Genomic DNA, 9,076 nt, shown 5'->3' on the forward strand with positions numbered 1-9,076 from the left:
AAACATATCAAATAAATTTCCTTATCGTACGTTAGGCTTTAATTTTCTGATTGCAGTATTGATGTAATTTTTTATTTCCTAAGTCAACGTCTGAGGAGCAGTTTCCTCTAGAAAAGACGAAATTTTATGAGTCTTGGAGGACTACTGTATATTTGGTTTTATTCTCCTAAGGAGATATTAATTACTTGAAGACATAATTTCTTGCTCTTTCATATAATTGTTTGTAACTACCATGAATATACATACACATTTTTATATAAAACATAAAAAGCAGGAATGATGCTTACATAATGTTCATATCACATAACCACATTGATTATGAACTTCTTTGACAGTGAGTTGCCTTCAATCACTGCTCTAGAAGACCACAGGGTCAATATAAAACTTGACTTAATTGCACGGTTATGAAGCTAGTTAAATACATTTTACCAGAACCCATAATGAGCTACTTTTTTCTCTTTTTTTGGTTAAAAAACCGACCCATTAAGAGGTCAGTGATACCCTAAATCAGCCCCTGAAGGTCAGACGCAACTTTAGAATACCTCAGGCAACTGTACCAAGCCTTCAGCCAACCACTCGCTGCAAAAGGAATTCAGGTACCTGTGGCTCATTTGCTACGTATCAGTGTGTAATACCACCTGAGATTTTTGTCCTCACAAACTACACCTGTTTTCCAGTTGTGTATCACGCTGCTTTTTCTACTGGGATGTCTCTACTACTCTCAAACATCTGGAATGGTGACAGGCACCTAAATGAAAGTGTAACTTGTTTTATCTTTGTCCTGAATCTCACCCATACTGACTCATTGAGCTGTCTACACTACAAAAATTAATATAATATACTCTTCAAATTTCAGAGGAAGACGTTTATTTTCAAAGGAAAGAGTTATGGGTTTCACAGAAGAGAGGAGGCTTTGTTAGCATCACAGTTTAAATTAATTAATTTTTTCCTCTCTTATATTGTCTTCCCCAAGCAGAGGGGACGTCTGCTTTGTTTTGTCCGTATTGGAGAATTTCATTAGGTAAGAAGCAGCCACTGCTTCTACTGTGTGTCAAGCAAAATGTACATACTTTTAATATTAAAAATCTTCTCAATTTCCCATTTAAGATCTCAACAGTGCAACAATGGAAAAAAAAATGTCTTTTATCTTTCCTTAAAGAAATAATAAAAATACAACAAGCAGAAAGTATGTGATTGAACATATCTAGCATTTTGTGAAAACCAGCCAATGGAGCTGAGCAGAAACATTCAAATACTTTATGTAAAATTTTAAAAGTCTCAAGCATATGCATATGAATTGCATTCCTGATATTTTTCAGGTTTCTTCCTTTTTCATCTTAACTTTTCATCAGCCAGAAGAGTAAGTATTTTCCTGATAATTAATCCACATTACTCCTTGAAATTTCTCTTACTCTTAAGAGGCCAGATGAGTCTTTTTCTCAGTAGACAGACAACTTCCTGAGCCACTTACTAAGTGAATGAGAATTGCACTACCTGTTACACAGACAGTTCTGTTAACCTTTCACTCAGATAGCCTGCTATTATCTAAAGTCATCTATCTACAAATGTATAAGGACAGAGCATTTCCTCAGTAATATAGCTCATTGCCACAATCAAGAATAAAACAGGCTTCCTGACAGAGGATATTGAGCATCTTGCCTTCATCAAAATAAAACATTACCAGCTCTTATCTGCTCCTGACAAAAAAAAATAAAAATAAAAACAACAACAAAAAAACCCCTTTCACTTAAAATATTGCAGGAAAACTGGTAGCTAATTAGTAAGCTTTGCCCTGGGGTCTTACTATTATATAATAGTCTCTACACAAATGATGACTTATTAAACAATTCGCTGATTTCCTTCACAACAGTGAACTGAATGTCTTTTTTTTTTCTTTTTGGAGCGTTATTCCAGTGTTAGTGATCCAGCTCACCTCTAGGCAATGCGATAGAAGTGAACAATCTTTTTTCTCATTATAGGTTCTGCTCCCGCTAATCTTACTGTCTTTTTTTTTTTTTTTTTTTTTTGTATTTAGAGACTGAATGACTGAAAAGCCCTCATCCTTGTCAAAGGAGATGATTAATTATGTTCCTCTCCTTTCTAAGGTCCATCTCCAACTTTCATTTTTGTTATTAGCTTTCATATGTTTATAAATACATAGTTTTATAAATATTATTCTCCCACAAAGATAATACTTCAGTTTATTTGAGAGTTTTCCTTGTGGAGATTTATTCTGAGATTTCTTCATTAGTTTGGATCAATTAATTTCAAATTTGCAAGATTTTCTCCACACAACTGAAACAGTACCTGATAATATGACAATTTAAATGGTGTGACAGAATTTATCCATGTAATATATATCTGTATTTGTTTATCTTCTGCATAAAGTGGAGTTATGAAGTTATGATGGTCCAACTTTTTTTTTTTTTTTATTGAGGCCTTTGAGCAAATTAAAGCCAACATTTTCCAACCTGCTACTTGAGAGAGCATCAAAGTGATTTTATTATCCAAAACCCTACCAAGCACCCTGATAATTGTAGACAAAGGTACAGGCATATAATTCTCAGTGCAAATTACTATAAACAGGAGGTTGACTGCTCTTTCCATATTGCTGAAACAAATAATAAATCAAATTAGTACCTCTGATTATTGTGGTTTTGAAGATTTTGAATGGCTGACCAAATTGGAAATTTAGCCATGTGATGTTTAAGTTGTAGCAAATGACCAAAAATACCATAGGATAGCCATGCTAAAGTCTACTTTCACTTATATATTTCTGTATTCCTAGAAGAAGACACTAAATTATATTTGAGCAGTGCAATGAACAATATGTTGACAAAAAAGGGATTACATGTTTCTAATTATTTTAGTTATCTGGCTATGATGGGGGAACAAGAAGAAAAAGATTAATTTTATAGAATAACTTATTTCATATTTTATTATTAATAACTTCCAAAGGCCTTTTCCATTGATTCTATGAACAGCTTTTATAAAATAAAGAAAGCTGTAATAACTGGTTTTGTTCTGCCATTGTAGTTTTTACATATGTACATACACCAAATAAACAGAGAAAAAAAATTCTCTATTGAGTCACCAAGCAACATTTTCTTAGCTGCAGTTTCAACACAAGAATTCAATTAATCCATGCAAAGATTATTCTGCAGTAACAGTCAGAAGATTTCCCTCTGTTCATATTTTTTTTATTTTTTCCATTCCTTGATTTTCAGTAAGGGAATTGAAGCATTACAAAATTATTTCTTCCCAATTATTACTTCATTTCTCTGCTGGACTCATCATTCAAGGACGAGTCTTAAAAATTAGTGAACTCAAGTTTTATATTTTATCTGGCAACTGTGTGGAACAACTACCGCTTATAGGTAGGAGAGCAGCCTCAAGCAAACTGGCCATTACTGTCATGTATGTTTTTTACATCATATTTACTGGCCTACAGCTGGATTTGCTTGAGTTTCTTACCCTGCTGCTTTTGTTTCCACTTTGCATGTTTTTCATATAACAATGCTTTTTTAGACTACATGGGAAAAATCCAGTGACTGCATCTAATTCAGAATAATTCTCACTGTTTTTTTATTTCTTAATTGTAATGCATTTTTCTTTATTTTCTCTTAGTTTTGTGCATACAATTTTATAATCAGATTACACTAGATAACTAATTTTCAAATCATGAGAGCTGGAAGATAGATTCATCTTTGTATGCGCTTGAATGGACTGTTATTCTCCAAAACAAAGAACAATACACATAGGTTTGGTATTTTTTATTTTCATCATTTTTTTATATCCTGAAAAAAAAAATCAGCAATCTAAACATGTGACTTTTTCTTTTTGCATACTCTGTATGTCAGGAACAGTTGTCATTTATCATGGCAGAAAGAATAGGACTAAGAAGAACCACTAAGAAGTGATGTGACACTGACAAACTTATTAGTCAAGAAAATATATTGTAATGAAAATATTCAAAATGTTGGTAGCTGATTCAATGTATTTCTATTCAGTCTGTTTCCTTAATAAGTGAAACATGAAAGGGCTTTTTTTTTTTTTTCTGACATAGAATATTGCAACAAATGCAGAGATTTTTGATACTTCAAAACCTAAGAGGAAAAAATATTAATCCAATGTGTACTGAATCCTGTTAACCATTACTCCTGAAAACAATAAATATTATTGATTTAAAACTAGGTCAAATTTAGTTCTTACTGTATCCTGTCCAGGTAAAACTGCAGAAATTCCTGAAGATGAAGCAAGTTTTCATGTCAAGTTCCTTTATTTGGTCCCATAGTAACAGAAGTGAAAGACAATGGACCAAGAACTCCTCTACAAGTAGGTGTGGAAAGTTCCCTCTCTTGATTTACTCAGAAGGGAGTATGTACCAACCAAGTAATGATTTCTCCAGATGAAAGATCTTATGCTTACATTTTCAGGTATTATAAGTAGTTTCATCTAGCTTCCACTGTTGATCCAAAGAGAATACTATGAAATAGTATTTTTCTTCACTTCTCCTGTCTTGAATACATAAATAAAAATGCATTTGTTGTCTTTGCAAGCTTTATACTCATCCTGAAGCTCAATTGCCACTAACAATTTCTTTAGCAAATCCAAGTTACTGCTCTCTGCTTACTCAGTTTTCACTGTGAGGTCACTGGCATACATTAAACTGTAATTTTCATATGTTCTGAAAAAATTAGAGCTAGAGTAATTTTCGTAAGACTCTACAATTATGAAATTGTAAAGCATTCTTATAGAATGAATATAGAAGAAAATCTGTGTGGATGTTTTTTTACTACCCGAGCTAGTTATGCAACAAATGTTTCAGTTTTCCTCCATAAAATCACCTCTGCAGATCACTAAAATATAAGGTTAAGAATTTTTTTGTTTGTTATTTGGCGAAGTATTTTAAAGCAAGCATTCAATATCAGTTTCTAGAATCACCCTTCAGTACATCTTGATTGCATTTATATTTGCGTACATTAGATAGGATTGTAGGACTTTAGAGGGGGTTTTTGTTTTTTTTAATTTTAAATAAAAATTTAATTTTTACTTTTGCTATTTTATCTTAAAACTGTATTTTGACAAGTTATTGTAAAACTGTATTTTTGACTGTATTTGAGGCTGTGTTATGTCAAAACTTTACAAGTTTGTCAACTGTTAAACAATTGTTGATTTTGCATTTATGTATAAATAGTATACATATATTATATATACACATATATAATATGGATGGATCACACTTAAAAAGGTGGATTTTGAGAGTAACAGTTAAAAATACTCTGTATTGTAATGCATATTACGCAGCTGTAAATCATTAAGTTTTGTATCAAGAATTGCAAACTACACTTTCTGTTTACAATATACCCTAACTCATGTCAATAAGATTTTGCCCCAAATGCCTTCCTAAAAATGGAATGGAAATGTCCTCTGTGGGAAACATAATATACAATCAAATTTAAACAGTAAGTATTCTAAATTAATGTAAAATAAAAATTTTCAAAACATGTTTAAAATTCATCTGAACACTTGGAATGCTTGGACTATTAAGGAATCTGCAAATATTTCTCTTAGCTCTTTATATATGATAAATACATCTCAACTTACTATATTGTGGCTTGTTCTCTCATCTTTCAGATAATAGACATAAAAGAAAGAGATGAGAAAAATATCCAGAACACCCACTACTAACTAAAACCTAAAACAATTGAAGCTATTTTAACAAAATAATTTTCAAATTGTTTTATTCAAAAGGATAGATAAATGAACAGGCTGTCACGGGCAACCTCTTTTGACTCTAAGTCTTAACGTGTTACAGAAGTCAAATAAAGATTTAATCTCTTCCTTCACGTCTAGTATTCCCATTAAATAAAGTTGCTCCAATACATATAGTTCCTATGGCAAGAAAGCCAATTTAAAGCATTTATATCTTACTTAAGATGCAAATATTTTTTACCTGTTCCAACAAAGTCAAATGCAAGCAATAAAAATGCTTTATTAAATAGGTGAACGGGCAGTAAAGCCACATGAAGATGACATCTTCTAATTGCCTGCAGTGCATCTGCTAACAAACTTCCAAGGCTCACAAAAAAAAGCACTTCTAGGATAAAAGCCAGGACAATTGTAAAGGCTAAATTATTAATTAATATCAGGCAGCTATCATAACTTGCTGGTTTCCTGCCAAGAGACAGCGTATTGTTTGAGGGCTTAACAGAAAGGTTTTTATAAATGCTGAAGATTATAATAAATCTCAGAAAGAGAAAAATTTTATAGAAGCCTCCTGCAGTCTTTGTTTGTGGCCAACAGTCAGAAAAAAACAGTCAGACTGAAAAAAGCTGTGATTAATTTTCTTAGATATTAAGATATTAGCTTTAAATTCAGCACAATGAATAATTTCCAAAAAACTGTAAGCAGAAATGAATGCTTTGGTTGAGTTCTATGTACTTTCTTAACATATTTCTCTGAAACCAAAAAGTCCTCAAATCATATCTTGGAATTTAAATTTTTGAATAGTATAAAATAGATAGAATAGAATTTATCTCTGCATTTATTAACTTACATTCTGGTCAACAGACATCTGGTGAGATGCATTTTTACCTAAAACAGTAGTATGATGTTTATTGCTAAGCCCACTCTGGTATTAGAGTAATAACTTGATCAGACATCTCATGATACTTGTGCTTTTTAATGAGCTAGAGTCCTGGGATGATCAGATGATCACTGGTAGTTAATTCCATACATGATGGAAAAAAGGTGATCTTGGTTCAGGTAAAGAGGATATTTATTAAATCTGCCAGAGGCTAAGGAAAAGAAGGGATATTTCTTGATGATGTCTTCAGCTGCATCATGACTCAAAAATACAGAAGAGTTCATGCAGGTGTCAAGTTTCATACAACTATCTCAATTATGCCCACATATAAAATTAATAAGCATAGGACAAGAATATTTTATTATAAGAGGAAGCAAAGAAAGGAGATAGATAGTACAAGTCAGACCTGTTTTAAATCATTATTTAAAAATGGGACATTCCAGCCTAATTTCCTCAACTTCCTGAGAAGCAATGAATGAGACAGGAGCAGACACAGAATTTAGACTATTTTAGAGTAAATTATATGTTCTATTAATTGTTCTTTAGAACTGATAAAAAAAAATCCTAGTGTCATATTTTATACATTCTGAGATAGCACTGTTTATGATTCAGCATGGGAAATAAGTAATATGTTGTCTATTGTCAATGTTAGGAGTAGTTTTACTTGGCAATGGATAACAGAAAAAGTTGTGTCACACAGATATATCACTAGATATTGTTTCCACATTATATTCCATATAATTGTCTATTTTCATTTGTATGGACAAAACAAATAAAAGTCTAAAGTAAAAATTTAAAGTATTTAACATGATAAAAACTAAAACTGTGTTTTGTTTAAACCTTATTAGAACAACAAATACACTCTAGTTAACTTCCAGCTATTTTAAGTTCATATAACTCCAGTTCATATAAGAATGAGACTTAAAGGGAACCAGGATTTACCATCTTATTTTCTGTTTCTATTTCCCAAAGCACATAAAATCTTAAAATGGAAATCTCTGATATTATGCACACTTAATTAACTGAAGTTCATAGACAATAACAAAAGTTTGATTGCTGAAAATGTGCAGCTGTATTCTTTTCAAGAGGCTACAGTTTTCATTATGAATCAATTAAAGTTGGTTGAACCTGTGTCAAATCCAATGTGACACTTGGAAATATTACATATAGTTTTCTCCAAACATCTTTAATAGCAGTTCCACCAGAAAATGTAAATTCAACACCACTTCTTCTTCAGCAAAATGTTTTGGTGTTAATTAGTCATCCTAGTCCAATTTATGTATATTTTGGTGTGTATATATGTCTGTGTTTTCCACCTATATATATGTGACTGGACTGTAGTTCATACTGTGCTAGTAAGACAACAGATGGATCTTTCACAAAGACAGCAAAGACTTTTTCTTTTCTAATGATTTCAGTTCAGAAGAAAAATACAAGCCAAACCAAAACAAAAAAAAAATTCACAGCACAAACCACAACACCTAACAGTGATTTTTTTTCTACTTATTTCCTGAAGTACTTCAAAGCACTTCAGAAACAGAAGTCTAATGCTGCTGAACCACACTGACCTCTGAAAGGCAGGGAATTGCCTTGAAATACACCCTTACTTTTCAGTGGTTGAATTGGGAAGATAAAATGCTGTCCAGGGTTATAGGAAATGACCTCTTATATATTTTATAATGTCAAAGGGTCTGAAATAGACATGTTGGGCCAATGGTACATCTATTATAAACAACATGGTGAAAATAACTTGCCAGAATATTTACCTGTTTGGATTTGAACTTTTCGCACATGTCTTATAGCGTGTTTTAAAAGTTTGCTTGATTAGAGCTTCATAAAAAAGCAAAGCCTTAGATTATGACCTAATCAAGTTCCTATATCTGTTTGATAAAAAGTCTTCCTTGGTTTGACTGAAGTTGACTGTTCAGATTAACTTCTCCTTTTCTAATATTTACTGGTTTTCATTCATTCAAAATAACTTTTCAAATAATAATTTTTTAATGAGCACTGAAATCTGTTCCAGTAAGAAAAAAGTCTTGAACAGAAACACTTTGAGAGCAAATGTGAAAACAGAATAAAACTGAATTTAGGTAAAATTAGAATGAGATGTCCTGCATTTTCACTGAAACAAACTCACTTTTTTCTTTTTCATATGTAATTTGAAAGAGTTGTTTTCTGAACAATAAAACAAAGAACTTAGGTAAGGACAATAGCACTCTTTTTGTTCAAAACCCACACCCCCCCAAATGTAAGGATTTAACAATTAATTACTTAATAGATTACTTAAGGATTAAACAATTAATTTAATAATTCCTGCTTCTTATCTCCTTTCTTAACAGCTGTTCTATTAGGACCCTGAATTGCAAATATGATGATTTGTTTCTTTGGCCAGAAGTAAAATTTTGAGGGATAAAACCAGGTGGCAAAAAGCCCCACTCAAATACTATATTTGATTTCAATTTGTAAACCTCACAAATATAAGAAAAT

At 31.8% G+C, this 9,076-nt stretch overlaps 1 long non-coding RNA gene across 1 annotated transcript; it reads left to right on the forward strand.

Annotated features, from left to right (window-relative positions):
* Positions 1-487: 487 nt before the first annotated feature.
* Positions 488-1,094, forward strand: LOC131574753 (uncharacterized). The gene is made up of 3 exons (XR_009276571.1): positions 488-596; positions 678-760; positions 863-1,094. It is a non-coding gene; the product is annotated as an uncharacterized LOC131574753 (long non-coding RNA).
* Positions 1,095-9,076: the final 7,982 nt, after the last annotated feature.

This window comes from Poecile atricapillus, chromosome 1 (assembly GCF_030490865.1).
Source record: "Poecile atricapillus isolate bPoeAtr1 chromosome 1, bPoeAtr1.hap1, whole genome shotgun sequence".
Taxonomy (NCBI): Eukaryota; Metazoa; Chordata; class Aves; order Passeriformes; family Paridae; genus Poecile; species Poecile atricapillus.